General features: G+C 45.4%; 2 protein-coding genes across 6 annotated transcripts in view; one reads left to right on the forward strand and one right to left on the reverse strand.

Moving 5' to 3' along the window:
* MCAT (malonyl-CoA-acyl carrier protein transacylase) overlaps positions 1-3,223 on the reverse strand; it is an 82,621-nt gene extending 79,398 nt beyond the window's left edge. For 2 of the 4 annotated variants that reach the window (XM_029600096.1, XM_029600094.1), the window contains exon 1: positions 2,827-3,137. The gene's annotated coding sequence lies outside the window, so the exon portion shown is untranslated. The other 2 variants (XM_029600097.1, XM_029600095.1) reach the window with 2 other exon arrangements.
* Positions 3,224-3,246: 23 nt separating this feature from the next.
* TTLL1 (tubulin tyrosine ligase like 1) overlaps positions 3,247-24,756 on the forward strand; it is a 383,001-nt gene continuing 361,491 nt past the window's right edge. Inside the window, exon 1 of one of the 2 annotated variants that reach the window (XM_029600090.1) lies at positions 3,247-3,561. The gene's annotated coding sequence lies outside the window, so the exon portion shown is untranslated. The remainder of the gene's footprint in view (positions 3,562-24,756) is intronic. The other variant, XM_029600091.1, reaches the window with a different exon arrangement.

Genomic DNA, 24,756 nt, shown 5'->3' on the forward strand with positions numbered 1-24,756 from the left:
GTGTATGCCGGGAGGCTGAGATATGTGCTCCGGGTGCCCCAAAGTTGTGCGTGTAGGTCAGATGCACGCGCAAAGAAATGCGTGTGCCGCTCTGCGCACAGGGTTTTACTTATGCGCCCGGCACAGTTGAGCACGTGTCTGAGCGCCCGGTGCCCTTGCGCGTCGCCGGTGTGCGCACAAGAGATTTTGTGCGCACGGCTCACCTCTGTGCGCATAGAACAAATTGGCGAATAGGGCGGTGATCAAATGGAAATGGCGACGGCGACCACGCGGACAATATGGCGACCACCTCGGAGGGTCTCCACGTGGGAGGGCCCTCGAATCTAACCGGGGTCTAGCGCTGGTAGGGCTGATCAACCCGGTAGCACTTACGCCGGCTGGCTATTTGTGCGGCTATTCGAGCCTCGGAGACCTAAGAAGTTTTCTACCTTACCTTGTCTCTGCGTTTCCCGGTCTCGTTCCGGGTGGTCTCTGGCTGTGGGGAGAGAGGGAAAAAAACACCTTCACAGCCGCGCTCGAATTTGTACCCGCTGCCTCTCAGCTGCATCCGATGCCGGGGGCTAAGTCCATGCCAGGAACCGGCTGCCGGACTGAGGCCTACCTCTGAGGGACCGTGGAAATCACCTCAGGAATCTTGAGTGGGGGAGGGACCCATAGGTATCACCGCAGGAGAGCGGGGCTCGTCTATAGAGATAAGTTTTCTTCTTTAGTTTTGGATGTCTTTGGTTAGAATACTCTGACGCTGTGCAAGCGTGTATAGAGTCGCGAACTGCTATGGAGATGGAAAATACTGAAGAACATGGCGTCTCGCAGGGGTATATGTACTAGGGCTGACATCAGATTGAAATCTGATCCGTCTCCAACTGCTATCAGGAGCACATTATACCCATTGGTCCTGAGTCGATCTGCTACATGCTAGGAAAAACTGCTTTTCTGAATACCCTCCAACTTAATATCACAGCGATATTAAGTCGGAGGCCCCAAAATTTAAAATTAAAAAAATTAAATCTGCCCACGGCCTGTGGGTTGGATTACGGATGCTCAATTATGCCGGTGTCCATTTTCCGACTCCGTGGCTGTTAGCGGGCTCCAGAACAGACGCCGGATAAATTGAGCATCTGCTGTCAAACCCGCTGACAGCTGCCACTCCTGTCAAAAAGGTGGCGCTAGGGTTGCGCTAGTGTCCCTAGCGCCTCTTTTTACCGCGGGCCCTCATTTAAATACTAGATCTCGCGCCCAGAACAGTGGCCTAGGCACGCGTTGGGAGAGCGGGCGCTTGCCTTGGAGTGCCGGCTCTCCCGCCGATTTTACTGTATCGGCCTGATTGTGAGCAAAAAATACCAGCTTCTACTCCGAATCATCACATCTTGAATTTAGTTCAAATCTCTCACTGAGGCATGGCCTTTTTTGGAAATATGCAACAGTTTCATTTGCTTATATTATGTGTTTGTACTGGCATCCAACTTTGGAGAGGTATCTTGGAAAATTTTGAACTTAAATCTCTAGGTTGTGTCAAACTTCAATTGCCTGCAAGCTCTCTTCTAGATGGTAAAACTAAAATATTATTGAATTACAGTAAACACCTACCATATTTTTCGCTCCATAAGATGTACTTTTTTCCCCCAAAAGTGGGGGGGAAATGTCTGTGCGTCTTATGGAGCGAATATAAAAAAACCCCCAAAAATCTAACAACCCCCCCACCCGACCTGCCAAATTAATTTACTACAAATCCCCCCCCCCCAAGACCTGCCAAAAGTCCCTGGTGGTCCAGCGGGGGTCCAAGAGCGGTCCGAGAGAGATCTCCTGGACTTGGGCCGTCTGCTGCCAGTAATCAAAATGGCGCCGACGGCCCTTTGCCCTTACTATGTCACTGGGGTCGACCAATGACAGCGGTAGCCCCTGTGACATAGTAAGGGCAAAGGGCTGTCGGCGCCATTTTGATTACTGGCAGCCGACGGCCCAAGTCCAGGAGATCTCTCTCGGACCGCTCTTGGACCCCCGCTGGACCACCAGGGACTTTTGGCAGGTCTTGGGGGGGGGGGGGATTTGTAGTAAATTAATTTGGCAGGTCGGGTGGGGGGGTTGTTAGATTTTTGGGGTTTTTTTTATATTCGCTCTATAAGACGCACAGACATACTGGCAGCCGACGGCAAAGGGCCGTCGGCTGCCAGTAATCAAAATGGCACCGATGGCCCTTTGCCCTTACTATGTCACTGGGGTCGACCAATGACAGCGGTAGCCCCTGTGATATAGTAAGGGCAAAGGGCCGTCGGCGCCATTTTGATTACTGGCAGCCTACGGCCCTTTGCCCTTACTATGCCACTATTCCGAACCCGTGGCTGTCAGTGGGTTTGAGAACCGATGCCGGCAAAATTGAGCGTCGGCTGTCAAACCCGCTGACAGCTGCCACTCCTGTCCAAAAAGAGGCGCTAGGGACGTGCTAGTGTCCCTAGCGCCTCTTTTTGCCGCGGGCCCTCATTTGAGTACAGAATCGCGTGCACAGGAGAGTGGGTGTTCGCCGGCTCTCCTGCGACTTTTACTGTATCGGCCCGACAGTAACTGTTGGTACAGGGCTGCAAAAAGGTTAGCGCTAGCCCTGCACGGCCGCGCCGGCTGGGTTCCGGCCTTCCCCGGTGAAGAGAGAACCCACACAGTGGTGCCATATGGTGATGCGCTGGCAGGGAAGAAAGAGGGGAGCGTAAGGGAAACAACACAAATGCCCCTGGGCGCCACAGGCCTTCGCTACGTCTCTGTCCCCTCCCACCAACCCCCTATCCTAAGCTCCTCACAGGATCCCCGTCTCTCTCCCCCCCCCCTCCTCCTTACCTGTCATTCCCTTCCTCTCCAGGAAAATGAGCATTTCCCCCCTTTTCTTGGATCCCAGACAGCAGCAGTACCTCTCTCCTTGCTATTATCGGAGTTTTTCTTTGTGTGAACCAGCTCAGTGTCTGGTCGTGGTGATAGCACTCTCTACTTCGGACAGGCCACTCGGCCTGAGCTACGGATGCGATAGCAGTGAAAAGCCAAGCCCCTTGCAGATTGAATGGGACTCAGAGGCAGCCGTTCATTCACAACGAACCACCAAATAGAGGAAAGCAACGGCAAGGCCCACTTCAGACAAATTAAACTACCGCTGTACACACCTTTCTCCCACTTTCATTCTGCGTCTGCGCAGAGAAACTGACGTGTAACCGCACCGGCCAATTGGACGCAGCATGCAAGCCTAGCATGCATGCTGCGTCCAATTGGCAGCCGTAATTCGCAGAGGTCCTTTCTGCCGGCAATATACTCCCAGCCAAGAATTCACCTACGAACTCTCTTCTCGTGTTATCATCATTACGGACCTAAGCCCCTCCTGCTGGACATACCATTGCATCATCACTATGCAATAGCTCCAGGATCGAGAACTACGGTGCAGTAACTTGTTTCATTGCAAGGTGTAAGGGGGCGAGGAAACAGAGCTATTAATCCCAGAACCTCCGACTCTCCCTTCTTCGGAGCTACAACGGGAATCACAGCCCCTGCTCTTTACCAGACCCACGGTTCACCAAATGTTCAAAGGTACATTGTCCTGGCAAAAAGGCTGTCAATTCAGAGGGGAATTGCCTTGGCTTGCCCTTTCTCTTAGGAGGGATATTAGGATATTTTGATGAGAACATCGCTATGGCGAATCGTTATGTCGCCATCTTGACTCCTCCCTTCCCTGTATGACTTATGTTAATCATTTATTGTATTGCTGTGAATTAATATATGTATGTTTCTCCAAAAATTGAGTTATACTAATGGGTTATTTTCATGTCAGGAGCATAGTAGACTTGAGCAGCTCTCCCCTCCTGCCCTTGCTTCTTTCCCTTCCTTGCTTCCCAGTCCGTGCCCTGTCAGTGACAATAGCGTTGGCACTGGTGGTCTCCACTTGTATAATGTAGGCAGCCAGGACCCCTCTTCCCTCCGCCAGCACCCTTTACAAAATTTAAACACTCAAACATTACAGGACAACATTTGGAATCAACAAGGCTGCAGCTTTATTAACAAACATTCGTACCCGAGCCCGCATGTACATCAATCCCCCCTCCATTTGACAGTGACCATCCGCCTCGCCCCAGCAAGATGATCTTTGCTAGGTCACCTGCCTAGCCATTCCATTCGTGAACTCATTTGACCCCCGCCACCGCCCAGCAAGGAGCCGAACCTTCGACCACTGCCCAGCAAGGAGTCCTGCAGGAAGGGCCTGGCACCACATTACTGTGCGCATGCGTGGATGGAGCATGCCTGCCCTTCCACTCTGGGGGTCCTCCTGCTGCCTGCAACTCTCTGCTTCCACCCATGTGCGTCACTGATCAGTGTTTGAACTATGTGTCATTTTGTACTACAGAGCCCCACTTGGTTCACACAGATAATCTGTGAACCAGAGTAGATACTGGTTTTGAAACACGGATTGCTATCTCAGGGACACGGAGGGTAAAAAGAGAGAAGCATGAGGAGACTGAACTGAGTGGGTGTTAGATGGGGATTTGGGGGAAGAGGTAATTTGGGAATTGGGTGGGGAATAGATTCTTGAGAAGTGTGGGAGAGTAGTGATTTATGGATTGAGTGGGGGAGAGAATGGGGTCTTGGGATTTGGGTAAGGCTTGAGGGAGAGAGTGACTCAGACTGCATGGTAGGGTGAGGACTCTGGATGCAGAGACTGAACATAAGAACATAGGTTTTGTCTTGTGGTGTCAGACCAAAGAGCCATCAAGCTCAGCATCTTGTTTTCAACAGTGGCCTATCCAGGTCACAAGTACATGGCATGATTCATAAATTCAATATATTCTATGTTATTTATCTCAGAGTCAAGCAGTGCATTTCCCGAAGTCCACCTTTTATTAATAATTTATGGACTTTTCTTCCAGGAACTTGTCCAAACCTTTTTTAAACCCAACTACATTGACAGTTTTTATCACATCCTCTGGCAATGATTTCCAGAGTTTGATTATGCATTGAGTAAAAAAAGTATTTTCGCCTATTTGTCTTAAACATATCACCTAGTAACTTCATTGCATGTCCCCTAGTCTTTGTATTTTTTGAAAGCATAAACAGTCAATTCACGTTTACCCCTTCCAATCCACTCATTATTTTATAGACCTGTATCATACCTCCCCTCAGTTGTCTCTTCTCCAAGTTGAAAAGCCCTAATCTCTTTAGCCCTTGCTCATAGGGGAATTGTTCCAGCCTCTTTATCATGTTGGTTGTCCTTCTGTGTGCCTTTTCTAATTTAGCTATATCTTTTTTGAGATGTGACCAGAATTGCACAAAGTATTCAAGGTGCAGTTGCACCACGGTGCGATACAGACGCATTATGATATTCTTTGCTTAATTCTCCATTCCTTTCCTAATAATTCATAGCATTCTATTTGTTTTCTTGCACACTGGGCAGAAATTTTCAACATATTATCCATGATGATGCCTAGACCTTTTACCAATGTGGAATCTTGCATTGTGTAGGTATAATTTGGGGGTCCTCTTCCCTAAGTGCATCACTTTGCAATTGTCCACATTAAATTTATTTATTTATTTATTTATTTGAGTGTTTTTTTATACCGGGATACGTTGGGAACATCATCTCGGTTCACAGATAACTTAAAAATAGCAACAAGCTTTACAAAGAACAAGGAATAGAGTGAAGGTTAATAATAAAGGTAACAAATGCCATCTACCATTTGGTTGCCCAGTGTCCTCTTGCAATTTCACACAGACTTCATGTGATCTAACAACGTTGAATCATTTTGAATCATCAGCAAATTTGACCATTTTACTGGTTATTCCCATTTCTTGGTCATTTATGAATTTGTTAAACAGCAATGGTCATCTTTCTCCAATGAGAAAATTGACCATTTAGCCCTACTCCCTGTTTTCTATATTTTAACCAGTCCACAATAGAACATGTTTTTTCCATCAATAAGCAGGCTTATTTAGCCATGCTGTCTGGGTGATGTCATCCGGACATCATGGGGTCTCTCTAAGCTTGCAGATTTTTCCCTCTGTGTGGCTGCATGGCTCTTCCTGCGGGTCTCGAGCGAATCTCCTCAATTTCATTTATGTGCTCTGCACGAACGTGTGGAGTTGAGTCACCTATTTTTCTCCTCAGAAATTTTTTCAGCAAAAAATTTAAAAAAAGCACTTTTAAGTGCTACAATGCCTAAGACCCCTGGCTTCAAGTACTGCCAGTGTGGCAAGATCATGTCTTCGACCAATGGGCACAATTATTGTTAACGGTACCTCGGTCCCGATCATGAACAAGCGGCCTGCAGAGACTGTGGGAGAATGGCTTCCAGAGCCTAGCGCCAAAAAGCTACAAAGATCTTAAGGCTCTGGGAGCAAACTTCAGGATCCTACACACCTTTATTTCATGAAGGAAGATCAACGCACTCCTCTTCGGACCAAAATTCCACCATCCAGACCCGATAAGGCAATCTTCATTGGTGGGATCTGAGAATGCCAAAAACAAAAACAGATGTCCATGACCAGGCCACTAAAATTCATAAAAGTACATCAGAGCGGTCAATACAGGCTAGTCCTTTGGACAGATCGACGCAGACTGCAGTGTCAGAGGAATCGATGCAAAGGAAAGCGTCTGATCAATTGGAGCATGAGAAGGCATCAAAACAGTTGACGCAAGTTAAGGCGTCGGAGAAGTCGATGCATGTGAAAGCATCGGCCTGTTCGAAGCATAACAGTGAGTCGGGAATGGTGCTGTTGCGTTCGTGCCTGCTTTCGCCCTCGCTCCACCCTCTCTACCTGTGTGGCGACTCCCTCCAGGCCTGATGGACAGCTTGATGCCGCGGCATCTACATGCCGCTTCTCCCCAGCGTTCCCGGGCCGGCTCGACGCTGCGGATCCGCCATGTTCCTGATGACGTAGGGCGCGCGCTCCGAAGTATGTACCAGCAAGGGTGTGAACCTCAGGGGCGTCCCCCTGTATTGACGTCAACCGCTTCCAACATAAAAGGTCTTTACTTTTGCTAACAGATCGAGTTAGCAAGGACTCCGATTGGACTAGCTTCGGCTGTCCAAGAATACTTTGCACCCAAAGGATTGTTTGCGGGATTTCCATCGGACCCGCTCCACTCTTGCAACATCGCCTCTCCGGACCTACCAGGGGTACTCGTTCCCGGGGGCCTCATTCTCTTTCTCTGTTTCAGATTACAGATAGGAACCGGTACTCTCTCCTCGAAGGCCCATGTATCTAAACTCTCTGAAGACTCGCCATTGCCTGGAAGCAATCGCAAGAGACGGACATTGTGAGTTATTATTTCAGACTACAGATAGGAACCGGTATTCGCTCCTCGAGGGCCTATGTTCCTGAACACTCTGAAGATTCTCTATTGACTAGAAGCTATTCCAGATACAGATTATTGTGAGTTACCACCGCTCTCTCAGAGCTATCCCTGGAACCAGGTACTCGCTCCTCGAGGGCCTAACACTTTCCAGCTACTGAGCCATCTTAAGCCCTTATGTGAGTTATCACCTAGTACTGGCTATGTATATCTGCATATCCTGTCTACTCACTATCTACAGTCTCTTTGCAGCTCAGCAACCTGGGAATCACAGTTCCAGTATCTGAGGGACTTCAGCCCTGCCGGGCATACCAGCTCACTACTGCCACCTCTGGTGGTTATACTACCTATCTAATAAAAGTACTATCTGTGTCTGTCTCCATACTCCAGCCTAGCCGGTGGTCCCTCTCGGGACTCCCTCCTGGGGGCGCTGTCATCTGCCATCGGCCCAAGGATTCACCTATCTACTTTCTGTCCAGCTGAGCACCATCTCTAGATAGGATTTTAGACAGTGCTGGGGAGGAGCCGGCTGTCATGGTACATGTGGGCACCAACGACATAGGAAAATGTGGGAGGGACGTTCTGGAAGTCAAATTTAGGCTCTTGGGTAGAACACTTAAATCCACAACCTCCAGGGTAGCATTCTCTGAAATGCTCCCTGTTTCACGTGCAGGTCACCAGAGGCAGGCAGAGCTCTGGAGTCTCAATGCGTGGATGAGACGATGGTGCAAGGAAGAGGGATTCAGTTTTGTTAGGAACTGGGGAACCTTTTGGGGAAGGGGGAGTCTCTTCCGAAGTGATGGGCTCCCCCTTAACCAGGGTGGAATCAGACTGCTGGCGCTAACCTTTAAAAAGGAAATAGAGCAGCTTTTAAACTAGAACAAAGGGGAAAGCCGACAGTCGCTCAGCAGCGCATAGTTCGGAGAGAGGTATCTTCAAAGGATACTAATGATGGATTGGAATTAGGGCATCCCGACAGTGAGGTTCCAATAATAAGAAAAGTAGTCCAAGTGCCTGTAACTAAAAACTCACCTGAGCAAAAAAATTCTAACTTATCCCTATCAATTAAAAAGCAGAATGAAAATACAAACAAAAAAACAAACTTTGAAATGTCTGTATGCTAATGCCAGAAGTCTAAGAAGTAAGATGGGAGAATTAGAATGTATAGCAGTGAATAATGACACAGACTTAATTGGCATCTCAGAAACATGGTGGAAGGAAGACAAACAATGGGACAGTGCTATACCGGAAAACAAACTATATCGCAATGACAGAGAGGAGCACCCGGGAGGCGGTGTGGTGCTTTATGTCCGGGATGACATAGAGTCCAACAGGATAAACATCCTGCACGAGACTAAATGCACAATTGAATCTTTATGGGTAGAAATCCCTTGTGTGTCGGGGAAGACTATAGTGATAGGAGTATACTACCGTCCACCTGGTCAAGATGGTGAGACGGACAGTGAAATGCTAAGAGAAATTAGGGAAGCTAACCAAATTGGTAGCGCGGTAATAATGGGAGACTTCAATTACCCCAATATTGACTGGGTAAATGTACCATTCATCGGGACACACTAGAGAGATAAAGTTCCTGTATGGAATAAATGATAGTTTTATGGAGCAATTGGTTCAGGAACCGATGAGAGAGGGAGCAATTTTAGATCCAATTCTCAGTGGAGAACAGGATTTGGTGAGAGAGGTAACGGTGGTGGGCCCACTTGGCAATAGTGATCATAATATGATCAAATTTGATTTAATGACTGGAAGGGGAATAGTAAGCAAATCCACGGCTCTCGTGCTAAATTTTCAAAAGGGAAACTTTGATAAAAAGAGAAAAATTGTTAGAAAAAAACTGAAAGGAGCAACTACAAAAGTAAAAAGTGTGCAAGAAGCGTGGTCACTGTTAAAAAAAAAAATACTATCCTAGAAGCACAATCCATATGTATTCCACACAGTAAGAAAGGTGGAAAGAAGGCAAAACGATTACCGGCATGGTTAAAAGGGGAGGTGAAAGAAGCTATTTTAGCCAAAAGATCTTCATTCAAAAATTGGAAGAAGGATCCAACAGAAGAAAATAGGATAATGCATAAATTTTGGCAAGTTAAATATAAGACATTGATAAGACAGGCTACGAAAGAATTTGAAAAGAAGTTGGCCGTAGAGGCAAAAACTCACAGTAAAATTTTTTTAAATATATCCAAAGCAGAAAGCCTGTGAGGGAGTCAGTTGGACCGTTAGATGATTGAGGGGTTAAAGGGGCACTTAGAGAAGATAAGGCCATCGCGGAAAGATTAAATGATTTCTTTTCTTCGGTGTTTACTGAAGAGGATGTTGGGAAGGTACCCGTACTGGAGAAGGTTTTCATGGGTAATGATTCAGATGGACTGAACCAAATCACTGTGAACCTAGAAGAAGATGTGGTAGACCTGATTGACAAACTGAAGAATAGTAAAACACCTGGACAGGATGGTATACACCCCAGGGTTCTGAAGGAACTAAAAAATGAAATTTCAGACCTATTAGTAAAAATTTGTAACCTGTCATTAAAATCATCCATTGTACCTGAAGACTGGAGGATAGCTAATGTAACCCCAATATTTAAAAAGGGCTCCAGGGGCGATCCATGAAACTACAGACCGGTTAGCCCGAATTCAGTGCCAGGAAGAATAGTGGAAAGTATTCTAAACATCAAAATCACAGAACATATAGAAAGACATGGTTTAATGGAAAAAAATCAGCATGGCTTTACCCAAGGCAAGTCTTGCCTCACAAATCTGTTTCACTTTTTTGAAGGAGTTAATAAACATGTGGATACAGGTGAACCTGTAGATGTAGTGTACTTGGATTTTCAGAAGGCATTTGAAAAAATTCCTCATGAGAGGCTTCTAGGAAAAATAAAAAGTCATGGGATAGGTGGTGATGTCCTTTCGTGGATTACAAACTGGCTAAAAGACAGGAAACAGAGTAGGATTAAATGGACAATTTTCTCAGTGGAAGGGTGTGGGCAGTGGAGTGCTTCAGGGATCTGTATTGGGACCCTTACTTTTCATAAATGATCTGGAAAGAAATACGACAAGTGAGTTAATAAAATTTGCAGATGATTCAAAATTGTTCAGAGTAGTTAAATCACAAGCAGATTGTGATTAATTGCAGGAAGACCTTGTGAGGCTGGAAAATTGGGCATCTAAATGGCAGATGAAATTTAATGTGGCTGAGGGGGGATATGATAGAGGTGTTTAAAATCATGAAAGAACTTTCTCCGATTAGTTTTAAATGTGCCACATGCTAACTTCATAGAGTGCCCCCTAGTCTTTCTATTATCTGAAAGAGTAAATAACCGATTCACATCTACCCACCCGTTCTAGACCTCTCATGATTTTAAACACCTCTATCGTATCCCCCCTCAGCCGTCTCTTCTCCAAGTTGAAAAGTCCTAACCTCTTTAGTCTTTCTTCATAGGGGAGCTGTTCCATTCCCCTTATCATTTTGGTCGCCCTTCTCTGTACCTTCTCCATCGCAATTATATCTTTTTTGAGATGCGGCGACCAGAATTGTACATGTATTCAAGGTGTGGTCTCACCATGGAGCAATACAGAGGCATTATGACATTTTCCGTTTTATTCCCCATTCCCTTTCTAATAATTCCCAACATTCTGTTTGATTTTTTGACTGCCACAGCACACTGAACCGATGATTTCAATGTGTTATCCACTATGACGCCTAGATGTCTTTCTTGAGTGGTAGCACCTAATATGTAACCTAACATTGTGTAACTATAGCATGGATTATTTTTCCCTATATGTATCACCTTGTACTTATCCACATTAAATTTCATCTGCCATTTCGATGTCCAATTTTCCAGTCTCACAAGGCCTTCCTGCAATTAATCACAATCTGCTTGTGATTTAACTACTCTGAACAATTTTGTATCATCTGCAAATTTGATTAACTCACTTGTCGTATTTCTTTCCAGAACATTTATGAAAAGTAAGGGTCCCAATACAGATCCCTGAAGCACTCCACTGCCCACACCCTTCCACTGAGAAAATTGTCCATTTAATCCTACTCTCTGTTTCCTGTCTTTTAGCCAGTTTGTAATCCACGAAAGGACATCACCACCTATCCCATGACTTTTTATTTTTCCTAGAAGCCTCTCATGAGGAACTTTGTCAAATGCCTTCTGAAAATCCAAGTACACTACATCTAACGGTTCACCTTTATCCACATGTTTATTAACTCCTTCAAAAAAGTGAAGCAGATTTGTGAGGCAAGACTTGCCTTGGGCAAATCCATGCTGACTTTGTTCCATTAAACCATGTCTTTCTATATGTTCTGTGATTTTGATGTTTAGAACACTTTCCACTATTTTTCCTGGCACTGAATTCAGGCTAACCGGTCTGTAGTTTCCCGGATCGCCCCTGGCGCCCTTTTTAAATATTGGGGATACTTTCGTTATCCTCCAATCTTCAGGTACAATGGATAATTTTAATGACAGGTTATAAATTTTTACTAATAGGTCTGAAATTTCATTTTTGAGTTCCTTCAGAACGCTGGGGTGTATAACATCCAGTCCAGGTGATTTACTACTCTTCAGTTTGTCAGTCAGGCCTACCACATCTTCTAGATTCACCATGATTTGGTTCAGTTCATCTGAATCATTACCCATGAAAACCTTCTCCAGTACGGGTACCTCCCCATCATCTTCTTCAGTAAACACTGAAGCAAAGAAATCATTTAATCTTTCCGCGATGGCCTTATCTTCTCTAAGTGCCCCTTTAACCCCTCGATAATCTAACGGTCCAACTGACTCCCTCACAGGCTTTCTGCTTCGGATAAATTTAAAAGATTTTTACTGTGAGTTTTTGCCTCTATGGCCAACTTCTTTTCAAATTCTCTCTTAGCCTCTCTTATCAATGTCTTACTTTTAACTTGCCAACGCTTACGCATTATCTTATTTCTTCTGTTGGATCCTTCTTTATTCAAAAATTTGAAGATCGTTTGGCTAGAATAGCTTCTTTCACCTCCCCTTTTAACCATGCCGGTGATAGTTTTGCCTTTTTTCCACCTTTGTTAATGTGTGGAATACATCTGGACTGTGCTTCTAGAATGGTATTTAACAATGACCATGTTTCCTGCACAGTTTTTACCTTTGTAGCTGCTCCTTTCAGTTTTTTTCTAACAATTTTTCTCATTTTATCAAAGTTTCCCTTTTGAAAGTTTAGCAAGAGAGCCGTGGATTTGCTTACTGTCCCCCTTCCAGTCATTAATTCAAATTTGATCATATTATGATCACTATTGCCAAGCAACCCCATCACCGTTACCTTTCTCACCAAATCCTGTGCTCAACTGAGAATTAGATCTAAAATTGCTCCCTCTCTTGTCGGTTCCTGAACCAATTGCTCCATAAAAATGTCATTCATTCCATCCAGGAACTTTATATCTCTAGCATGTACTGATGATACCCAGTCAATATTGGGGAAATTGAAGTCTCCCATTATTACCGCACTACCAGTTTGGTTAGCTTCCCTAATTTCTCTTAGCATTTCATTGTCCGTCTCACCATCTTGACCCGGTGGACGGTAGTAATCTCCTATCACTATAGTCTTCCCTAACACACAAGTGATTTCTACCCATAAAGATTCAATTGTACGTTTAGTCTCATGCAGGATGTTTATCCTGTTGGACTCTATGCCATCCCGGACATAAAGCTCAACACTGCCTCCTGGGTGCTCCTCATTGCGATATAACTTGTACTCCGGTATAGCACTGTCCCGTTGGTTATCCTCCTTCCACCATGTCTCTGAGATGCCAATTAAGTCTATGTCATCATTCACTGCTATACATTCTAACTCTCCCATCTTACTTCTTAGACTTCTGGCTTTAGCATACAAACGTTTCAAAGTTTGTTTTTTGTTTGTATTTTCATTCTGCTGTTGATAGGGATAAGTTAGAATTTTTTAGCTCAGGTGAGTTTTTAGTTACAGGTACTTGAACTACTTTTCTTATTATTGGAACCTCACTGTCGGGATGCCCTAATTCTAATCCATCATTAGTATCCTTTGAAGATACCTCTCTCTGAACCATGTGCTGCTGAGTGACTGTCAGCTTTCCCCTTTGTTCTAGTTTAAAAGCTGCTCTATTTCCTTTTTAAAGATTAGTGCCAGCAGTCTGGTTCCACTCTGGTTAAGGTGGAGCCTATCTCTTCGGAAGAGACTCCTCCTTCCCCAAAAGGTTCCCCAGTTCCTAACAAAACTGAATCCCTCTTCCTTGCACCATCGTCTCATCCATGCATTGAGACTCCGGAGCTCTGCCTGCCTCTGATGACCTGCATGTGGAACAGGGAGCATTTCAGAGAATGCCACCCTGGAGATTCTGGATTTAAGCTTTCTATCTAAGAGCCTAAATTTGGCTTCCAGAACCTCCCTCCTACATTTCCTATGTCGTTGGTGCCCACATGTACCACGAGAAGAGTCACGTGGGGCGAGGTGCTGAGGTAGACATATTTTTCTTCAGCTCTGGGTGCCCTGCCCCCACATCTACCGGCATCGTGAGTTACCGGCTCTAAAATCTTGATTCTAACCCTAGTGCCGACTCAGCCCATGTCGATTGTTCATTATATGAATAGATCATCACCCCCGATGGCTGCCCGAGGAGGGGAAAAAAGACAAGAAGAAAAAAGACAAGGAGAAGGGAAAAGCTGCGGACCTTAAAATGGCGGCGTGACCCAGTGAACACGGGATACTTGTTTACTGTAAACCGGTACGATAAGACCTGGTCTTGAGCATCGGTATATTAAAAGAATTTAAATAAATAAATAAAATAAATAAATAACAGCTGGAGCGCCACTCACATTAGAGATCTTGAAGGAGACCTTGGATGCCACTCTGGACACAAAATTAGCTGGCATCGCTCAAGATGTAACAGAGGTAAAATCTGCGCTGGCGGACCTCAGCCCGTGGATCGATCATCTAGAGAAGCGGGTCGGGGGCCTGGAAGACTGGGAGACAGCACAAGAGGCTCATTTTGGCGCCCAGGCAGAGGCTCTAAAGGCCTGTCAAGATAAGTTAGATGACATTGAAAACAGGCTGAGGCGAGAGAACCTAAGGTTTCTGGCACTCCCAGAGGGACTTGATGAAAAAGGCCTGGGGACCTTTTTGGAAGACTGGTTACCGAAGGCAGTTGGGCTGCCGGACCTGCGAGGCAAAATGAGGGTTGAAAGGGCACACCAAATGGGGACCAGACGCCCCTTGGACACGAGGCCGCGGATCGCTATTGCAAAAATCCTGAATTCCGCTGATAGCAGCGGATTTGGCTAGCATACAGGAAAGGCCTGGAGGTGTTATATCAATGCCAAAAAATCCGCATTACCCAGGACTATTCTGTTTTGGTCTCCCAGCAACGTCACAAGTTTTCTTCTATCTGCTCCAAGCTGTTTGAGAAAAAAAATAAAATTTGCTCTTCAGTATCCTGCGACTTTAAAGATATGGCATGATGGCAAGCAGCATAGTTTTTCTGAACCAGAAGCAGCCTCGAGGTTTCTGCAGTCCCCCAGGCCTTAGCCTACACACACTTCAGAATGCGATCCAGCCCTGGATGACTAAAGACTGGGTGAAGTTTACAATTATAAGTTGTGCATGTTTGTTAATTGTGTTATTCACCCCAGGAAACTGCTGGCCTAACCAGACTGGGTTTCAGCGAAAGGGGTCTGTAAACAAGAGAGAACACCTTCACACCGTGGTCATGGGAACTAGATACAAGCCCTGAGTAATATATAAGAGCTGAATGAATGGGTGAATACTCAAACAAAAAAAAAAAAAAAAAAGAGGACATAAGACAATTTCACTGACTTTACCCGGGCGTGAATTGGGCTAGCTGGGCTCACGAGTCAGTGGCCCTAACAGAGGTGTTAGACGCTAGACAAGGGGTGCCTGATGATTATCTTACCTGTTGGGGGCAGGGTACCCATGCGCTCTATGACCGTGACTCCTTAGACCTAATCCCCTCTGATAGTGAGGGGACAGGCCGTATATATATTTGTGTTCTAGTTGACTATGGGGAAGGGGGGGAGGAGGGAGGGGTGGGGGGGGGGGAGAATGAAGAACAACTTGCGGAGGGAGGGGGGAGGAAGGGAGGGCAAAAAAGGGGAGGGGGTAGGGGTGCAAGGTGATCAAGTACTGATATGGTATGATCTCAAATGCCAAAATTTACTGCCTGTTGTGGTATGGTTCTACGTTCTCTCAGTTATTGCACTGTTTCTTGCTGGGTTATGTGCTGATGCAGGGGTCCTGTTATATATATTAGATCCTGCTGGTCATTATATTTTATTTTGGGAATGTGGAATAATACACTAACCACTATATGTAATATTTATGCTCCAAACACATGACTTTTTTGTCAATATGACCAATTTATTACATACGCATGGACAGGGCATGGTATACGTAGTAGGCGACTTTAATTGTGTTCAGGATCCCTCTCTTGATAAATCTCCCCCTCAAGCATCGAACACAGGAAAGAAGAAGAAAGGTGTGGATTATCTATGCCACCATCTCGGCTTACTGGATGTGTGGCGCATACTTCACCCAAGTGAAAAAGATTACACTCATGTTTCGAGGTCTCATGGTACGTTATCTCGTATCGATTACATTTTAATTTTTCAAGCCCAATTTTCTAACATAGCCGAAGCTAATATTGAGCCACAAGCTATATTGGATCACACCCCGATCTCCCTTACCTTCACGTCTCACATGCACACCCAAAAGACAAGGCTCTGGCGATTTCCCAGTTTTCTAAAAAATGATACAAAATTTCAAGTTGTACTAAGAGAAACATGGAGGGACTCTGCAAAGAATAACCACCAACACATGGACAACCCCCAACTTTTTTGGGAAGTGGGGAAGGCTGTGCTCCATGGTGAGATTATAGCATATGTCCTTTTCCTTAACAAACAACTCAATACAAATATCCTCCAATTGGAGACTTTACTACAACAAGCCAAAAGGAAGCTAATTTGGCAGAATATAGATAGTCACCGGGGAGAGTATTATAGTTTACTAGGTCGATTGAACACACTATTAAATACGCGAGTATACCATTACTTATAAAAAGGGGAGCAAAACTTTTTTAGGTTCGGCAATAAACCTGGGAGACTATTGGCAAATTTACTAAAGTCTAAACGACAAAGATCCTTCATTACTACTCTGAAAACTCAATCTGGAGAGATCCTAACCAAAGAAGGAGAAATCTGTGAAATTTTCCGACAGTATTACAGTACACTATATACTCCAGGCTCGCCCAGAGAACAAATTGAAGAAGAGTCCTTTTTTCACGACATCCCCATGCCGACACGGACAGCCTCCCAGCTTGCTTTTCTGAACAGACCGATACAGAATTATGAAGTGCTACAAACCATTACAGCCACAAAGATGGGGAAATCCCCAGGGCCAGATAGCCTTTCCTATGATTTCTATAAAATACTTCAAGTCCATATTAGCATGCCTTTGACTAACTACTACACAGTCGGACTGAAACAAGAGCAATTTCCCACGTCATTCAATGAAGCTCATATCACAGTCCTTCCCAAACCTGGCAAGGATCTACAGCAACCTTCCTCCTATAGGCCAATTTCCCTACTTAATTGCGATTTTAAAATTTTAACAAAAATCCTGGTCGAACGCCTGAATGTTCTCCTTCCTGCATTGACATCTCAACATCAAACTGGGTTTGTTAGAGGGAGGAAACCGACCGCGAATATAATTAAACTCCTCACGGCACAGTATATATGTCAACATCAAGATATTCCAGCCTTGGCCATAGGATTTGATTCAGAAAAGTGGCCTGGCCTTATTTATACTCTGTCTTACAAAGTTTTGGCATTCGGGGTGACTTTCTCCATTATATTTCCTTACTTTACCATCATCCGACGGCACGTATCCTAGCAAATGGTTGTCTCTCAGATGTGTTTCTGATACAGAGGGGGGTCCGCCAAGGTTGCCCGCTGTCACCTCTTTTATATATATCCTCTGTATTGACCCACTTTTGCGAAAAATTGATGCCTGTCGGGAGGTAAAAGGATTCTGTGGGCCCAAAAATTTTTAAAATAGCTGCTTTTGTGGACGATCATTTTTAATTTTTGTTACACAACCGTTACGTTCACGTCCGGTGGTACTGGAATTGCTAGATGATTTTGGCCATTTTGCAGGCCTCAAAATTAATTACGATAAGTCCGAGGCCATAGATGTCACCGGGTATGTACATACAGCATGGCCAGGCACATTTCCCCTCCACTGGGTAACGGGAAGTCTCAAATATTTGGGTGTACAAATCCCTACCAACATAAGTCATCTCTACAAGGCCAATATACAACCTCTGGTAACACGAACCCTAACCACGCTACAGAGATGGACGTCGTTGCCCCTGTCCTTAATAGGCCGGATATAGCTATTTAAAATGATACTGCTTCCAAAATGGTTGTATGTCCTCCAACTGGTACCCCTTTGGATCACAAAATATGACCACGCCCGGATACGCCGTGCTTTCAGACTGTTTCTTTGGAGGGGGAAGAGAGCCAGAATACCTTTAACCGTCCTTTCACGCACTAGATAACAGGGGGGACTGGAGTGCCCGGATTTAGCTGTATATAACTTGGCCTGTAACCTTAGACACATGCGAGATTGGTTGTTCTCCACATCAACGTTCACTCCATATAATTACCTCCTTGAGTGGTATGGTGTCTCTTCTCTGAACCCTTTACTACAGCTTGATACTTTAATGATTCCCCCCTAACTCAGGGCACAGGAACTCCTCTGCACAAATCGGAAGGCATGGTCAATGTTATGTAAACTTGGGAAGATCTCGAGCCGACTAATGCCACTTCTTACCATTACTGGACATGACCTTTTCCCACCTGGAAGGAAGAGGTGGGGGGATTTTATCGGTGGGGCACTCAAGGCCTTTTTTTCATCTCAGACCTATCTGACAGAGTAACGAGAGAAGTGCTCTCTTTTCAAACGCTTCAACAAAATTTTGACATACCGAATACAGATTATTACGCCTACCTCCAAGTCCACCATTCTATACGAACTTTGCAACCAAAATTAGCGGTGATGGTAGAAATCCAGAAGTGTAGTGATTTAGTACAGACAGGGAAAAAGAAAAAACCCACTACATCTCACTATTACAAAGAGCTCATAGGTTTAGAGCAGAGCTTTCCAAACTTTTCATGTTGGTGACACACTTTTTAGACAAACATAATTTCGGGACACAGTAATTCAGTCTACTAGCAAACCAGAGGTTAAAGGTTAAATGAACGAAATGTATTTCGACAATTTATGTATGTTTCCTTAAATATATACATAATAAAATGATTCACGACACAACCTATCTTGTGAAAACCTTTCATTTATATTAAAAATATATAATATTCCAAGATTAATGTTATTGTTATAATTTATGAATAACAATAATAAAACAAAGTTATTGTGTTATTCAATTTACCTCTTTAATGAGATATATGAGCTTGATGGGATGAACACAGCTTTTGAATATTTGGTGTTAATAAGAAAGTCCAAAGGGTCTTCTGCGTAATTTTAAAAAGCTGGCCAGTTTCACAATATAAAATTATTTGATAGCCTCATTCAACTAATTCAATATGGCTATGAGAGTGAAGTCTGGAATTTATAGAAAGGGATAGAATGTCAATATAAATCCTGCACCTCCAGTTCTGTAACTCTGTGCATCCACTGAAATTCCCCCAAACAATGGAGCTTGGATGTTTCCCTTACAGCTCATCATACTAAAAGATATTTTCAAATTCTGGTGTCACCTGACAGTAACAGCAGCACAAACACCTTCCACTGCCAGGCATATTGTGAACTAATACAAAACCTCGCAAAAAAGACACTCAAAATCTAAACTGCAATCCCATTGTAACACAACAGAAATAACACCAAGGACTCAAACAACAATAACCCTACCTGTGAAAAAGCAAGGGTAAATATTACACTGGGTCCTAGAATACCAATACACCACCTACTGAGGAAACAAAACAATCCAGATTGCTATAGATCCCTATGCTAGCAGAATCTCTCATCATGGTCACACACACAAGGAGCAGAGACAGACCCTCACCAAATACAGAATACAAAATAAAGGAGCACAAATTAGACAAAAACTAACCAGACTCTGTGTATTAACAATGGAAAAACAGAACCACCATTCCTCATAAGACAAATAAAATCAAGAAACATAAAGCATCAGTTATAATAGTAAAACCATACTAATGAAAGAATATTTTAAAACTACTGATAAATAGAATTTCTATTAATTAAAATCATATACATTTTTTACAATTTCCCAAACACCAATAAAATATTTCAAAACAGCACATATATCAAATAACACCCAATAATTAAAACCAATAAGGATTTTAAAAAGTCCCTGCTGTCCATCCGTGGGAGCTCTTGATTTCCAGTCACCCTGATATTGTCGAGGATTAGGAGGTTATCCTCTCTCTCTCACACATACTCACATGTCCATTCTCTCTCACGCATACACTGTCACATACATACACATTCATGCTCTTATACCCACCATAACCTCTCGCTCTCACAGACACTGACACACTCTCAGGCTCTAAGACACTCTCTCCCCCTCCACACACACCCCCCACACAAACTCTTACTCCCCTGGATTTTCTCATACACACTCATGCTCTCACTCTCTCTGGCTCCCTCACATACACACAAACACACACACCCAGGCAAGTTCCCAATCATTCTCACTGAAACTGACCCCCAGGCAGGCTCCCATTCATTTTCACACACACACATACACCACACACAGGCAGGCACCTATTCTCACACATACAAACCCCAGGAAGACACCCATACATTTTCATACACAGACACAACCTCAGGCAGTCAACCATGCATTCTCACATATACACCCCCAGGCAGACTCCCATTCATACACATGCACACTAAAGGAGACCCCCTCTCTTTCTTTTGCCAGCAACCTCGGAACCTCTCTCATTCCTCTGCTGCCACTGTCACTGATGCCGCATGGCTATTGGGGAGGCGCTGATTGCTGCTATTGGCACTGAAGCCCATTCTGCTGCCTCCTCTGTGCAGGCCCCATGGGTTTCCACTTCCTCCATGTTGATCTCGTACATTGTAAGGTCCACATAGAGAAAGTGCTACTCTTGCACATTACCAAAGATTAAATGTGCCAATCAGTAAAAAGTAATTTATTTATTTATTTTTTTTACCTTTGCTGTCTGATCTTAGTTTTCTAATCGGTTGGTCACAGGCTTTTTTGTTCCACCTCCCCTTTCTTATTTTTTTGCCAATTCCTTTCATATTGTCTTTTTTTTCCTATTTCTTTTCTCTCCATCTATCTTCTTCCCTCAAACATACAGTCAGGTTCTCATTCTCGTATGCATTTTCTCTCTCTCTCACACACACACACACACACACACAGGCTCTCACTCGCACATGCTCTCTCTCATACAATCATTCATACAGTCTCTCTCTTGCACATGCTGTCTGACTCTCACACACCCAGGCTCTCTCTCACTCCCACATGCTGTCTTGCTCAAGCACAGGCTCTCACTGTCACATGCACTCTCTCATAAAATCATTCATACACACAGACTCTCACTGTCACATGCTGTCTCTCTCACACACACACAGGCTCTCACATGCTGTCTCTGCAGCATTCATGTCCTCACTCCCATACACAATCTCTCAACTCATCTCATACAAGCACACAATCTCTCAACTCATCTCATACACACACTCTACGGGCCCTCAGCCTCTCTCTTTCCTCTGGGCCTCCTCTTCACGGGTCACTGCAGGATGGGCTCTGCAGTGGCTCTGATCTTCGCGGGCCGATCCGCGGCAGCGGCGGCCCTGATCTTCGCGGGCCGATCCGCGGCAGCGGCGGCCCTGATCTTCGCGGACCGATCCGCGGCAGCGGCGGCCCTGATCTTCGCGGGCCGATCCGCGGCAGCGGCGGCCCTGATCTTCGCGGGCCGATCCGCGGCAGCGGCGGCCCTGCTACCGGGCCTCCTCCTCTTCTCAGTCCGCTGCTCCTCTTCTGCATGCGGCAGATGCTCCACCTCCTTCCTGCCCGTGCGGCTCCGGCAACATTTGTCTTCCGGGGCCGCGTGGGCAGGAAGGAGGTGGAGCACCTGCACGTTTAGACGTGACTTTTTCTTCGGGCCTTGGTGACGTGAGCTTCACCACGGCCCTTCCGATCTTCCTGCTGTGCGTCCTCGGCACAGCCCAGCCCAGCCGAGCAAAACTTCACTGCTCAGCCGCCAGTGGGATGAGGTCCACCGGCGGCCGCATTGGCTCCCACTTGCCGGTGTGTCACGTGCATCGGGCTTGCGCGACACACTGGCACACTGCAGGCGACACACTAAAGTGTCGCGACACACACTTTGGAAAGCTCTGGTTTAGAGGATACAAGTGTCCTAGGCCAACTACACACCAGATGGGCGAACTGGCCCCTTTTCCCATTAACACATACTGAATTTGAACAATGTTTTAAAGATTTGTTGCTTGTGTCAGAAAATGTTCTTTTATGTGAAACCAGTTATTGATTTCTTTGGCAGAGTTACATTACCCCTTTACAAGCGAAGCAAATGCAGATTACGCAATCCAAACAATACCCAAAATGTCTAAGTGAGGACAGTAATTTTTATCATTGTTTCTGGGACTGTAGAGTAATATCCCATTTTTGGGGCTTGATTCGGGGTGCTTGCGCAAAATTTTTAAAAAAGTTCTTACCTCTAGACCCAACACTTTGGTTATTTGGACTGGATCCCACAGACCACTTACATTTATCTTCCCCTGAACGACTGTTTCTCACAATGGCGAGTCTTAGGGGGGAAAAAAGTTATTCTGGCAAATTGGTTAAATTCGGGAAACCCAGTTACGAGCATTGGTTTCGGCAAATGCTGCGCCTTTGCTCTATGGAGCATGTCATCCCAAATGATACCATGCCAAAGAGATCTATAAACACAACGTTAATTTGGTCTGCTTTCATAAAATACCTAGCTCCTCTCAAAGGCAACATTCAAGACCCATGGATTACAGACTCTGCTTCCACTGATGTCACACCCCTGTAAGAGGAATCAGCAGAGAACTGAACGACCTTGGTATTCAAGATCATACACTTGGAGAACTTTTTACAAAGGATGGGTGGGTTGGAGGGGGTATGGGGAGAGGGGGAAAAACAAATGAGAACTGGTGTTAGTGTTATTCATCTGCTTAATGTATGCAATTGAAAATCAATAAACATAGTTTAAAAAAAAAAAGCAAGAATTTGAAGCAGTGGCAATGACTTTGCAGATAGCTTCTTGTTCCCTTGTGGCTCACTCCTGTTTACTTCTCTCTCAGGAGGTCGATGAATCTGGTTTGAATTCCAGGACAATAATGGAGCCAGCAGCCGCCTTTTTGGCAGATGCAGGCTATGATGTGGTCCGCACCTCAGCCAGAGGATTAGCTTCGGTAATAGTGACTAGGCATCAGTTATGGCTGAATAATTGATCTGCCAGTGTGCTCTCCAAGGCTAACCTTACGAAATAGCCTTTTAAAGACTCGACTTGTTTGGGAGCGAACTGGAGAAAATGGCCAATAAGTGGGGCAAGTCCCTGGTTCCTCAGTTGCTGGAGGATAAGAAGCAGACGCCATGCTCCTTTAGCATGAGAGGTCGTGCTAGGGGATCCAAGTATTTTCGACCCTACAGAGGAGCAGCTTTTCAGATGTCTCGACCTTTCGGTAGGTCTCAGACAGCCCAGAAGGAGCGCAGGCTCGGTTAGTGGAGCCCCTGAGCCTCCCAATGAAGGTGTGCCATCCCACTTCCAGGAACAGGAGATAGGGCTCGCTTCTCTCTCTTTTATCATAGAAACATAGAAGTGACGGCAGAAGAAGACAAACGGCCCATCCAGTCTGCCCAGCAAGCTACGCAGTTTATCCATTTTTTTTCCCCCCTTTTTTCTCCCTCCCACCCGTCTCTATTGGCTTCCAGCACCCTCCGGCCCCAATTCCCTTCCACCCCTCCACCAATGCAGAGAGCAGCGCCATCCTAGTGAACATCCAGCTCAATCAGGGGTAGCAACCGCCGCAACCAGCAGGCCACACCCCTGCCCCTTACCCACCCCTGTTTTGTTTGCTTGTTTGTTTTTTTTAATTTTTTTGAGATGGCAGCCCTCCATCCTTCCGCTCCGTGAAGGTGGAACACCAACCACTGGCCACTGGCATCCCGCTCCGTGAATGCCTCTGTGGCTACTGCCGCTCCGTGCAGTGTTTTGTTGCATGAAAGTGGAACACCAACTACTGGCCACTGGCATCCCGCTCCGTGAATGCCTCAGTGGCTACTGCCGCTCCGTGCAGTGTTTTGCTGCTTGAAGGTGGAACACCAACTACTGGCCACTGGCATCCCGCTCCGTGAATGCCTCAGTGGCTACTGCCGCTCCGTGCAGTGTTTGCTGCCTCCTCTCTGTTTATGCCCACTAGACTTGATGGATCCACAGTGTTTATCCCACGCCCCTTTGAAGTCCTTCACAGTTTTAGACTTCACCACTTCCTCCGGAAGGGCATTCCAGGCATCCACCACCCTTTCCGTGGGTCAAAAACACATCAGACAAGTGGGTCTTGGAGGTATTAGAGATGGATATGCGCTGGAGTTTCTCAGTGTTCCTCGGGACGTGTTCATGGTGTCTCCTTGATACTCCCCGCAGAAGAGGCAGGCAGTGGAGTGTACATTGTCAAGGCTCCTCAGTCTGAGGGCTGTGGTTCCAGTTCCCACGTCTCAAGAAAGTTTAAGCCAATATTCCATTTATTTTGTTGTGCCCAAGAAGGAGGGCTCTTTTCGTCCCATCCTGGATCTCAAAGGGATCAACTGTCATCTGCAGGTGACTCATTTTCGCATGGAAATCTTGTGCTCAGTGATAATGGCCATGCAGTTAGAGGAGTTTCTGACCTTCTTGGATCTGTCCGAGGCATACCTGCATATTCCCATCGAGGTACAGCATAGTTTTCTGCGATTTGCAGTTTTGGGATGTCATCAGTTTCGAGCGCTGCCTTTTGCTCTGACCACCACGCCCAGAACTTTTTCCAAGATTATAGTGGTGATGGCAGCAGAGTTGAGAGAGGATGGGATTCTGGTATACCCGTACTTGGACGACTGGCTGATTCGGGCCAAGTCTCTGAAAGAGAGCCTCCTGGTGTCTTGCAAGGTGATCTCCTTGCTGCAGGAGTTGGGTTGGGTGGTGAACCTGGCCAAGAGCAGTCTTCAGCTATCTCAGTTGCTAGAGTATCTCAGGGTTCGGTTTGACATGAAGCAGGGCAGGGTTCTTCCTTGTTCGGTTAAAATCCCGCTTATTTTGGAATTTTGCAGGATAGATTGAATAAAGGGTTGGTCCTTAATTCCTT

This window comes from Rhinatrema bivittatum, chromosome 4, assembly GCF_901001135.1.
Source record: "Rhinatrema bivittatum chromosome 4, aRhiBiv1.1, whole genome shotgun sequence".
In the NCBI taxonomy this organism is placed as follows: Eukaryota; Metazoa; Chordata; class Amphibia; order Gymnophiona; family Rhinatrematidae; genus Rhinatrema; species Rhinatrema bivittatum.